At 42.9% G+C, this 12,847-nt stretch overlaps 1 protein-coding gene across 2 annotated transcripts in view; it reads right to left on the bottom strand.

Moving 5' to 3' along the window:
• JAKMIP2 (janus kinase and microtubule interacting protein 2) overlaps positions 1-12,847 on the bottom strand; it is a 187,104-nt gene that overhangs the window by 165,434 nt on the left and 8,823 nt on the right. Inside the window, exon 1 of one of the 2 annotated variants that reach the window (XR_012067291.1) lies at positions 7,785-7,872. The exons of the other annotated variant lie outside the window; for it this stretch is intronic. The gene's annotated coding sequence lies outside the window, so the exon portion shown is untranslated. Of the gene's footprint in view, positions 1-7,784; positions 7,873-12,847 lie in introns of those variants that run through there. 2 annotated transcript variants of the gene reach the window in all.

Below are 12,847 nucleotides of genomic sequence, written 5' to 3'. Positions count from 1 at the left end.
CCAAGTTCTCTCCTCCCTGTTTTCCCTCTGTTAATTTATTTGCCGGATTAGAGTTTGTCAGTAGCTAAGGAGCTGATAGGCTGTGTGGGATGAGAAAGCATGAAGAGAAGCCAAAAGATTAATTGTTGTTCTTAACGGTGGAAAAAGAGGTGTAATGTGAACAGTGACCACTGCTCCATTACAGATTTATTAAGTCAGATTTACGCGATAAGACCACCTTTGCTCTGATGTTGAAACAAGAAGCAGTTTTTCCTTTCAGGTCCCGGGCAATTGCATATTACCCAAAGGCAGACAGCACGTGGGCCTAGGTGACCAGCAAATCAAGGACACTAAAGAAATGGGAAAAGCTCTGTTTCCATGAACTTTTCCAAAATTTTGTAATCAGAAAAACTATAAATAAGCTAGTTTAATTTTGGTATACGTGCAAGTTTTAATTTTCATATGGTTTTCACTGTGGGAGGCACCATAATTGTCACGATTTTTACAGAGCTTAGGAACTCACAGTGTTTTATGACTTACAGCACTCAGAGTAGAGGACGTGAGCCAGGAGGTCCAGTAAGCACACACATCCTGCAGTGAACAAAACAGACTTAGTTCTGGTCCTGGTGGAGCTTAGAGTCTAGTGGGTGGGGAGGCCAAAAAACAAGAAAACAAACTGCTAAAACAATAGCACATCTTCACAAGTGCCAAGAAGCCATGAGCGACTGAGAGGAAGATGAGGACAGGAGGTGGGGAGAGAGGGAATGACTCACTGTGGGGTGACACTGAAAGTATGAGAGATGAAGTAGGATCAGGCCAGTCCTGTAAGAGCAAAGGCAAGAGAGTTTCTGATGGAAGGATGAGTTCTGAGGAGAGGAAAAACCAAGGAGGAGGAATTTTTCTGAAGGTCAGAACAGCTGGATATGGTGACCATGGGGTAAAGAAGCATGAGGGGAAGTTGAGAAGGTGGGCAGGAATCAATTACGCAGCACCTTGCAGCCCAATATCAAGCAATTGGAGTTTTTCTTAAATGCAATGAAGCATCACCAAAGAGTTTAAACTTGGTTTAAGGCATCATGGGAAATGCACTCCTGGACATACATCCAGAGGAAATTAATTCAAAATGACACCTGCACCCCAGTGTTCATAACAGCACTATTTACAATAGCCAAGACATGGAAACAACCTAAATGTCCATCGACAGAAGACTGGATAAAGAAGTTACGGTATGTATATGTATGCAATAAAATACTGCTCAGCCAAAAAAAGAGTAAAATAATGCCATTTGCAGCAACATGGATGGACCTGGAGATTGTCATACTAAGTGAAGTAAGCCAGAAAGAGAAAGAAAAATGCCATATGAGATCACTCATATGTGGAATCTAAAAAAACGACACAAAAGAACTTATTTACAAAACAGAGACAGACTCACATACATAGAAAACAAACTTACAGTTGCCAGTGGGGAAAAGACAGTGGAGAGGGATAAACTGGGAGTTTGGGATTTCCAGATACTAACTACTATATATAAAATAGATAAACAACAAAGTCTTACTGTATAGCACAGGGAACTACATTCAATACCTTATAATGGCCTATAATGAAAAAGAATATGAAAGGGAATTCATATAGATATATATGAATCACTATGCTGCACACCAGAAATTGACACATTGTAAATTGACTGTAATTCAATAAAAAAAAGAATAAAGTATTGTGGGGAATGAATCTGTGGTGGGCAAAAGTGGATGTAGTTAGGATGCTGTGGTCACCTAGGCTAGAGATGATGGGGGTTAGATAAGGGTGGGGGCAGTGGATACGGAGAAAATTCGACTACGTCAAATGAATACATTTTAGAGAGGGCACTGTGAGGACTTGCTGATGGACTGGCAGCTGGGGCTGAGAAAGAGGTAAATATCAAAGACCACTCCTAAGAAGCAATTAACTCTTCCACTTTGAAGAAATGGAAGAGGCTTGGGTTTTATTTTCTGTGGGGATGAAAGGCCTCAGGGCTCTGGCTCTGAAAGAGTGTGGGGAAACTTGAAGGAGATCCAAGTGCCCAACTTTCAGGGGTCCCTCCTCCCTCCCCAAGCCTAGTGCTCTTGAGAATTAGGTGCTTATGACCAGTTGGTTCATTGGGCAAATCGTCCCTAAGCTGATACAACTACAGTGGAAGCAACTTGGCTGGAAGGGATAGTCGAGGCCTGGAAGGACCCCATGGTTTTGACTCAGAAAATCCCCAAGCCTTGAGAAGGGGACTGCCAGCAGGAAGTGGCCTTCCTCTGCTCAGAGCACCCTAAACCACATTCTCTTCCATAACCAGTTTGACTTCTTCCTGGCTTACAGTCTTGATTCGACCTCTTTCTAACGATGAGACCTTGAAACCATGTCTTCTCTTAGTTCCAGTGCCTCGTCTACGAAGCCAGGGTGAACATTGCCTTTGCTTACTAAATGAGGTCTAAATGAATTATGTTTGTAAAAACCTTGGCACATGCCTGGCAGGTGGAAGGATCTCTATGAGTTCCAGCTGTCCTGTCATCTCCTCCCCCAGAGCTGAACCCTTCTTATTACAGCTTTTCAAGCACCAACCTTTTCCTTTCAGCCCCTCAATTTTTGAACAATTTCCCTAATACCTCCTACCTCAAGATCCCCATATTATTTCTTAGATCCTTTAAATGGCTGAGTCCTTATTTTCCTCTGGCAGGCCAGGTGCAGAGGGAATGAAGAGAGAAAAGCTTTGTCTAAAAGTAGAACTTATAGATTTCATGCTCTGTCTCACATATTTATGAGACAACTTTCTTTAAATATTAATTCCTGCATTTACATTTTATTACTATTTGATTTTTTTCTTATATTTGATCTGAAGTGTGAAATTGGGAGCCTGGAGCTTGCCAACACTTCCATGCTAGAAAAAAAATGCACAATGAAGAAATTTGAGTTTCATGGGGTTTTTCTCTCCCCACCAAGAACAACAAGATTCTGCCAGGAAATCCTGGAGATCTCTTGCGTCTGCCCACTGCCTCTCCCCGGGGCACTCCAGCTTAATGTGTCTCTGGCTCTAGCTCCTGCTACAAGCTGAAAGGTCTTTCCTGCAAGCTGGAGACCACTGCTGTGGACCAAGAGGGTTTGATTCTGAACAGGGATGATGGAAGGAAGGCTGGACCAAACCCAGAGAGGGGAATGAAATTTCAAGAAAGCAGTTTTCCTCTTTTTAATTCTATTTTTAAAAATACATTTTTATTGAAGTATAGTCAGTTTACAATGTTGTGTCAATTTCTGGTGTACAGAACAATACTTCAGTCATGGAGGAACATACATACATTCGTCTCATATTCTTTTTCACCATAAGTTACTACAAGACATTTTAACTCTATTAAACCTCTTTTTTTAAACCTAAGTCCAAATTCCTTCTCTTTTCCCGGCATCTAGTTCTCCTTCTAATAAATTTCTCAATTCTTAACGAAACTCCAATCCATCTCTCAAGTAAATCTGTAAACTCAACTCTCATGGAAGTTTAATTTTCAAAATGGTAGAATCAGGACCCTTAGGCAAATGCAAAGTGCAGACATCAATGGTGTTGGTTATTTATTATTTCTTTATTTAACCGGAGGTCCTGTGACCTGTTAAAACTGGCCTAAAGAGCATTAGCGAAGCTAGATATTTATAGAAAATATACAAATGAAAGGACAAAGTGGTTTTTCTTATGCAGTCAGCTGGAGCTTCAAGCTTTGAGATGCACATTTTATGCACAGGGTTGATCTTTATAACCATGAATAAACTAAGCTAGTGGTTGATCTTTTGTAGGTCATAACAGCCAGGCCTTTTACCACCTGAATCAACAGATAGAATGAATATTAATCTCTTCTCTTGTTCCTGGGAGAGACCTTACACAGGATGATGAGGGCACAAGGGTCTGGAGAAATGGAGTTTCGTGTCCTTTCTCCTAAATGTCCTTGGTCTTGTCAGATAATTTTTAAATTTCATCCAGTGAATCACAACATGCCCAAAATCTGAGGGATCTCATTTCATGTGTGAATGAAAAATTCTGCAAACCATATCAGTAAATAAAGAATGCTGAAACCATCAAGTCATCCGTGGCTGCTGCCACCCTCTAGTGAGGACAAACCTGCAGCCCGGCCTCTGCAGCCTCTCTCAATGGTGCACCCTGAGGGCACTCAGAATAAGAAAGGACAGGATACTGGCCCTAGATAGCTAGGTGCTGGTCAAAGGAATAAATTCAATGAGCTCAAATGTTTGTTTCCTCCCACACATAGAAAAGCACTAAATTCTGACTTGAGATGCCTGGTTTTCTTTATTTAACAAGTAATCTTTTAATGTTCCAACTTCCTGGTCTTTGCTGTAAAACTCCTATATATCCTAGCTCCTCCCCTACCTCTTTGGAGCAGTCCCTCAGAGAGATGAGAGGCTGTCTGTCATCCTGGGCTCGAAGGGGCTCGAGTCCTCAGAAATGCCCGCCAAATAAAACATACCTCCCAATTTTTAGGCTGTGCATTTATTTCAGTCGACACATGCAATGTCTTCATCTCTCACAATATCCTCCCATTTTACAACAATATTTATGGCAGAGAAAGGGGATGGGAAGGAATAAACTGGGAGTTCGAGATTTGCAGATACTAACTGCTATACATAAAATAGATAAACAATAAGTTTGTACTGTATAGCACAGGGAACTATATTCAGTATCTTGTAGTAATTTATGGTGAAAAAGAATATGAAAATGAATATACGTATGTTCATGTATGACTGAAGGATTATGCTGTACACCAGAAATTGACACAGCATTGTAAACTGACTATATGTCAAAATATATGTATTTTGTGTATATATATACACACACACACACACACACACAGACACACAAATTTATGGCAGAGATAAATAACAGAAAATAGAGGGGAAAAAAAGGAGAATGGATGAAAACAATGTTTTCAGCAGACTGTGGCGCTGGTGCTCGGATCATCTTGACCCATCACACTGGCGGGCGTTGGACGTGCTGTGCTCTGTGTGGACACTGAGAGCCCTGCTACTCACCACCATGACACACGGGGGCCCAAGCAGTCCTGCTTGGACAACTCGAAAGAAGGCAGAGAATTATTCTCATCTCACTCAAAAAGCTTTACGTAAAGGGAAAGAACTTTCTCCTTCCTCAAAAGATGGAGCTGAGAGTGACTTTTCCTCACCTTGCCAAGCACGCCTGCCTGACAAGGAGGGAGGGCATCCGTGGGCAGGGTGAACTGGTCAGCTCCTGTGCGTGGAGGAGACCGGGGCTTGTGCAGAGTGTAGAAGCACAGGAGACCATGTGCGCGGGGCATCCGGAAGCAGCGGGGTCTGCATGTCTACTGGCCCTGAGGAAGGCCTGGTCCTGGGAAGCAAAGACTGGAGGCTGCCGCGCTGATTCTTGAACTCACATACTAACCCCCTTGGGGGCTTTCAGAGAACTACTGAAGCAGAGGATGCGGAGGGCACAGGGAGTATTTGGCAGGAATGTGACCTTCCAGTGTGAGTAGGTTGGGGCTCGTTCGTTCACCCAGACAAATTAGGGGTCAGGATATTTTGGTTACACAACAACAGTTATTTTTAGGTTCTTTCTCCAGTCTCCTATATCTCCTTTTCAGTCAAGTAAACAGAGTGAGCTACAGAAACGCAGTGCAGCACCATGCTACATCACTGTCAGATGTCTGACTTCATGCTTTGCTGTCTCCACACCAGAGTACAGGACAGAAAATACAGACACTTTTATTTGCACAATTTGCTCGTGCCCAAATTCACTGAGACTCTCACTGCTTGTCTTTATGAAAGAGAATTTCTTGGAAGCACGAGAAGAGAGGAAATTCTGTTTCATGAGTTTCCCTTGATTTATCTAGTGTCTGGTGGAAGCCTCAACAGCCCAGTGCCAGGATGAGACATTCAGCCCCGAGAAAGGACTTCACGCCTCTCCTTCTGCTCACTCTGTAAACTCTGTGGACCCTACTTCTTTAGCGTCCCCTTCAAATGAAACTCTTCTTAGAAAGCCTAACACCATGTAGCCACAGTTCCCTATAGAGTTATAGCTGTGCTTCTGGGCAATGCAGAGAGTCAATGAATTAGGGTCATTACATCATCCCAACACCAGGCAAATTTAGACTTAATGTTGTAATGTGGGAAATTGGGCCAGGGCCTTCTCCAGAGTTTGGGATGTTTTGCCTTCAACATGAGAGTGAAGTATTAGTGGTAGAATCCCAGACGGTACTGTATTAGATCAGACTCTCATCCCCTGAGAAGCCTGAGATGTAAGAACGCCATGGTAGTGAATTTAACCTCCCCTTTCAGGTGACTCTGTTGTCCTAAGTGAGACTTTAAAAGTCACTGCATCAGGAGCAAGTTAACAGTGAGTGAGAAAAATGTCCATTCTTTCTAAACATCCAAACAGTGCAATCTCCAAGCCTTCTTTATTTTATCTTTGGTCACTGAATAACTAGAGGTCCAGGCAGGAGGTCACAGTGCTTCACGACTGTGTCCCCTAGGTTCCCAGCAAGCTGCAATCTGCCTCTGGAACTGGGAACAATTTTTAAACACAAGAGCAAAAGGAGATGGGGCATGCTGTGCTTCATGCAAACCCCTCTGTAACTCTAAAGATTTGTTTGCCCTTCATAATTGAGACTAGATCTGTATCCTTTTTTTTTTTTGATACAGTGCAATGACTAATGACTATCTGTTTTAATACATAATTAGTAGGATTAAAAAATCCACAGTGTATCAGAGGTGATGGAGTGCCTAAGGTTTCCTCCATTTTTCCAACCACTTCTATTTTGGCTCTAATGTACAATAGCATGGGGATGTCAAAGAGGAAGGGCAAAGTGCTGTGAATCATGTCATGTCCAATTTTTCCAGAATTTTCTGGAAAATGTCCTATGTGACTTTATATACAGATCTGTATGGAAATATCATAGAACAAGAGCAGGCTTATTTCACATACCTTCCTAATGGAGGTCCCAGACCTCAGTATGAGATACCAAGCCTAGAAACAACATTTGATGCCTTATTGTGGCTTCTGTGATCTAGTTAGACTAAGTCAAAGTCCTGGTCTTTTGTAGGTCGTAATGACTATCTTTTCCGTCTCTTGAACCAAAGCCTGTAGTAGATATTAAATTTAGTTTTTGAGCCTCAGTTTCTCAGATCAACCTGGGTAAGGCTCTGTAAATAGGATTTTAGAAGCAGATGGCCTGAGACAAAGGAAAAGCAGCTTCATACTTTGCCTACTCACATCTCCTGGGCTTTCCACATTTCTTTCATCTAAGCTTTAGCTAATATATCACAGAATTGTGAAGCAATGTCCTCAATTCTCTTACTTTCCTCCATTCGGCACCCGATTTTCAGGTCAGAGATTCATGTATAAAACAGAGGATGAGAAAATAAAGATAACTGAGACTAACAATTCCAAGTACATGATAGTAATTTCTTTGTTCAGAACCTAGTCTGAGAGATCGAAACTTGAAGGGGAACCCTGATGCTGTTTCTTTCCATTTGCTTTAACAAGTATTTGAGTGATGCGTCACCAACATTCCTAGTGTTTATTTAGTATGGACATCTCCCCTCTACCTCAGCCCCTCAATAGGAGAATGAGTCCATGACTGTCCCTGCAAAACTCTCAGTCTTTGTAGCTGTGCATGGGAAATACAGTTGCAAAAAGTACAAGAATTGTACTTTGCTTTTCCAGTGAAAAGCCTTTAGAACACATCTCACTTAACTCTTCCTCCAGTCTTGGCTTGATTAAAAATTCATCGATAGAACATTGAATCTCTCACCTCCCAGGACCATGCCCAGAACTTGTCAAGTCTAGCCTTCAAGACCAGGATCTTTCCAGTCATTCCTTCTGGCAGGACCTCATTTAAGCTGTGGGGCAGTCATGGGTACATCTCATATCTTATGCTGTTAAATATCCCAAGGTTGGTTTTCACATGTATACTTTGGTGAACAAATTTGCTATGGCAAAACAGGTGGAATAGAGCTTCATGTTAACACTTTTATCCTGTTTCTGCTCTCAGTCACTTTCCACTATGGCCAAGAATCTTAGCATTGAGGGCAGGCCCAAGAGCAGAAATGGAATGCTTTGCTTTATGACTTATACCTGTCTCCCCAATATTCCATTTTGCTCTTAATTGTCTTTGTAGCCAGTTTTTATATGTAGCCTTTAAAGTCAAAAGAGAGGATTTTTTTTCCACTGAGATACCCCTGAAGACTCCAGAATTAGCAGGAATCTAAATAGTCCAAGTCTAATATCAGGGACTAGCCTTTGAGTCAGGGTTCTGTGCATTTCCTGTGATTTGTGATCATGCTTACTGTGTCACACACACACAAGGGAGCAGGTGGACAGGGATGACTGAGAAATACCTAGCCTGCCTTCTACTGAGAGCTGCAGGCAGAACTTCAGCCACAGACGGTCACACTGATGGGTGCCCTTTGGAGACATCCAATCACCCTGTGTCCCCAGGCTGGGATACAGCATACACTTTGAAGTGGCACAGGGAACAAATGCCCCTTCCCAGAACCGTGTGAATCTGGCTTTTATGACTAGAACAAACCATAGGAAACTGTCTTATAAAATCAGATTATGTTGAAAACAGCTTCTGTTGATGAGGTTATGTAAAAATAGAACTCTTGCACATTACTTGTGTGAATGCAAACTGGTGGTGAGATGGAGGAGAGAGAGCAAATTCTTACACCTGTCTGACAGCTCTGCCTGCTGAGAGAGCCTAGCAGCAGTGCCACACCAGTATCCAGATCATGAACTCAAAACCCCATACTTCATTAAAAGAAAAGAAACAAGAGCTCCTTGGAGAAATCACTGATTCCAGGGCTGGGGAAGCAAAGTACAGGATGAGCCCGGAATATCTGGCCATGCCGAAAAGTAAAGAAGTACTCAAAGAATGATGGGGACATTTCAAATTCAAAGGAGCCAGCTCGAAAGGACTCCCATTAGCAAAATCTGAGGAAGTGTAAGCAACAGAATGAATAATGGCAGTTATGGAAGACAATATATAGAAGAAAACTAGATTCCCATGAGTCCATAATGTCACAAATAAATAAATAAAATGGAATTAATAGGGGAGAAGGGAAAGTTCTCTTTTGCAGGAGAATGCCAATGAACAACTGTAAAAGGAATATTCCATCATTTGGCAAATCATCATTTAGCAAACATCATAACAATATTTTTAGGCATGAATCATCAATGGATACTAAAAGTAATGAGTAAAAGTTTCAGGAGGAAGAGGACATTCACAGAGTCTCAAACTATCTCCCCACAAGGTCCCTGTTAATTACAAAGGGAAAAATAGTAACTTTGCAGTGGAGAAAGTTGGTTGGCATTTCTTTAAGCAAGTGATTAAAGTTAACAGTAGGACAAACAGAACTCAGGTGTCTGCTTATATGATGTACTGAAAAGAGCACAGCACGCCTTCTGAAGAATCTCTGCCAAATGCATTGTCTATCAGCTCTAATCCATGAGAAAGAGCAAATAAACCCAAACTGAGAGATGGTCTACAAACTATCTGGCTTGAGCTCTTAAACATTTGTCAAGGTAACAAAAGGCAAAGTAGGACTGAGAAAATCTAGATTAAAGAAGACTAGAGGCATGAGTATTAATGCTTTGGAATCTTGGATTCGACCCTGGGGAACCAAAACAAAACAACTTGTTGTAAAGAACATTAACAGGATAATTGGTAATGTCTGAATAAGGTGTATAGGTTAGGATTATATCAGTGTTAATTTCCTAATTTTGATAATTGAATTCTTGATGTGAAAGAAACTGTCCTTGTTTTTAGGAAAGAATTTAGGGGAAAGAACATAATGTCTGAATTTTTCTCAGTAAGTTTTCTTTTTCCTCCCTCTCTTTCCCCTCTTTTCTTTCTTTCTTTCTCCCCCACCCTTCCTCGTCCTCCCAGGGCTGCTGCGGTGATGCCCACAGGAACCTCAATCACACAGGATGCAAATAGGAAAGAACCAGTCTCTTCCCCCTCCTGCAGTCTTCTAGGCTCCCTCTGGTACCCATTATTGGCAGCGTTGGCTGATTGGCCAAGCAGCAATGGGGTTTGCATAGTCCCAGCCTAATACAGTAAATCAAAGTATTAAAGGGTGTAATTGAAGCTGAGAGACAATGTTTCCTTGTCTCTTAGCCCTTCAGAACTTTCTAGGAGATGGCTTCATGACATACTTGAGTGTTAGAGCCTTGGAGAGGAAACTTTATGTTGCTTCTTAGGTAGGCACAACTCTGACCCACGAGTGCTCACATTTCCTAGTGTCATTTTCTTAAAGGGAGCACTTCTATTTCATAAGAAGTAAGCTATATGTTTTATTCTTTTTTTTCAATAGAGGTACTGGGGATTGCACTTAGGACCTCATGCATGCTAAGCATGCACTCTGTCACTGAGCTATCCCCTCCCCCTTAGTATGCTTTATTCTTGTGATTAGAAATTCTCAGTAAGTTTTTCACTAGTGTTGGGACCTTAGTTGAGAATCGATTATTATGAGTTCCTTCTCCAGGGAAGAACATTTAAAGATAATCAACCTCTCTCCCCCAGCCTTCATGAGATGTAAGATCCTTCCATTGCATCATCAGGGTCTCTCCTCCCAATAGCATAACCAGATCTCTCTAAATTTGACCTTCAGGGCTTTGTTTATTTTCTTATTTTTTTAAACATGCCTTCTGGAACAGTATCAAATTGCAGATCAGTGAGCTGTGTGGTTTGCTCTCTGTTTAATACCACAGAATTGAGGGTGGACTTTTACAACTACAGTTTGGGAACAAATTCAGTGATGTAGAATTGGAGGAATAAAGCTTCATACTGAGTCTTCTACTGTTCTTCCTAAATTCTCAGGTTTCTTCCCCAATGTTTTAACCCTTGACATCTAGTGGAGAAAGAAAAAACAAGATTCTGTGCCTCGAGTAATATCCTTAGTCCTTGAGATTCTTGTCTATTTTACACCCATGCTCAACAGCAGAGAAACGCAGAGTCCATGAGACGTCCGGGAAGGGCTTGCTTCTGGCAACCTCCTCCAAGCCCGTCAGAGCTGTCCAAGAGGGTCTTCACAAGCCAGTCCTTAGCATGAGAGACCCAGTCCGTGACGAAGACTTTTGAAGCTATCTACGTCAGGTTTTCCATTGCTAAATTTAAGGAAGCACATTAGCCTGTCAGACTCTGAGCATCATACACCATCACTGTGGTTGTCATCATCGGCCGAATTTTCCTTTAGACATCATCTCTGCTGTGGGTGGCATTGGCAAGTCAGAGCCTCCCAAGTTCCACATGGACACTCAGAGTGTATCCAGTTCTATCCCTTCCTCCTAGATGGGCTAGTTCTAACTTCTTAGCATGAATGCAAAGTCTCTCCAATGAAAACCTTGGAGATGCTTTACAAGTCAGAGCAATGGGAATAAGACAGGAGGGAAGGGGGCAGGGCACAGCCACTCAAGGAATGACAGCAATTTAACACCAAAATGGTGGGAGATTCAGCAAAATGGTGGAAGATTCAACTACTAGTTGGCCTTGAGGATTAAGAGGTTTGACTTCTAGCAGAACTTGAGCATCATTATATGCTCATTGTAACAGCGTGATCAAATAACATGCCCACAGGTGCCATGACAGTCCCAAGGCTAACCACAAAAGGCCAAAGAATGGGCAGTGGCCCAATTCCTGGGAATCCCAGCCCCTTCCCCAGGGCAGCTGGAATGGTCCCACCTGTAGGTGTGTGAAGCTACTGAGCCTATAAAAACTGACACCACCATGCCTAGTGGCCCTTTTCACTCCCTCCTCTTTGGAGACGGCCCGCACTCTGTCAGTGGAGTGTGTACCTACTTTTACTTTAACCCGAGCACCCAATCCCCACACGTCTTTCCTTGCCTTTCTCTTGCCTTACACTCTATGCAGTTCGTATCTCTCTAAATAAATCTACCTTTACTCAACCATGGCTCGCACTTGAATCCTTTCCTACATGAAGCTAAGGATGCACACTTGGCGGGACATGTTCCAGGGACTCAACCAAGACCTGGGACTCCGCCCTCCTCATGCCCCACATCCGTTTTCCTGCATCAGGGAGAAATTAGCTGAAATGAGGAGAAATGAAGATTCACGCTGTATATGTAACCATTCTGCATTCTCCCAGACGACTCCACTCAGGCTCAAGTCACTGCACACTGTGAACCAGAAAGGGACAGAGGAAGGACCATTCTCTCTCCCAGAGTTTCCTGTACTTTGGTTGCATGGCAGAGGACCACAGGCAGACACGAGAGGATGCCAGTGAATGATGGTTTCAAGCAGCCTTTTCTTATGCCCCAAGAACTGTCTAAGAAGGGTCTTTGTGACCCAGAAAAAAAATAATTCAGAAATGAGGTCTTCATTTTCTTGCACCCAGAAGCATGTGAGCTCAGAAGTCCCTGCTCTAGTGTCTGTCCTAAGCGCCCCAACTACTGGACAGGTGCTGTAGGTCACAGCCTCCCATGGGCAACAGATCAACGCAAGTAGAATGAGGAGGAGCGCAGTATCCTGTGTGCCTCCCGTGCATGTTCCCATTCTCCCCGGTTTGTCTCACCCTGAACGTCGTCAGAGAGAGGTAGAGCAGAAGGCTGGGGTTCATTTCAGACCCTTTCTTGGTGTAGGGACCTGGTAGGAGAGGCCTAGAAGGACAAGGGAAGGAGGCGCGTCACGAAGCCTCTGTGCAGCTCTCAGTGCTGCCTATGTGTTGTCTCTGGGGCCCAGAGCCTGTCTGAGAAACCAAGGCTGATGGTGGGACTTGGGTCCAATGGGACACTCACTCCTGTGCCCCTCTTTGGATCCTTCTCTAGTGCTCCTTCAAGGAGCAAATCTTATGGTTA

Source organism: Vicugna pacos, chromosome 3 (genome assembly GCF_048564905.1).
Source record: "Vicugna pacos chromosome 3, VicPac4, whole genome shotgun sequence".
In the NCBI taxonomy this organism is placed as follows: Eukaryota; Metazoa; Chordata; class Mammalia; order Artiodactyla; family Camelidae; genus Vicugna; species Vicugna pacos.
Note: the sequence above shows the minus strand (reverse complement) of the source record. Positions and strands in the feature narration are given on the sequence as shown.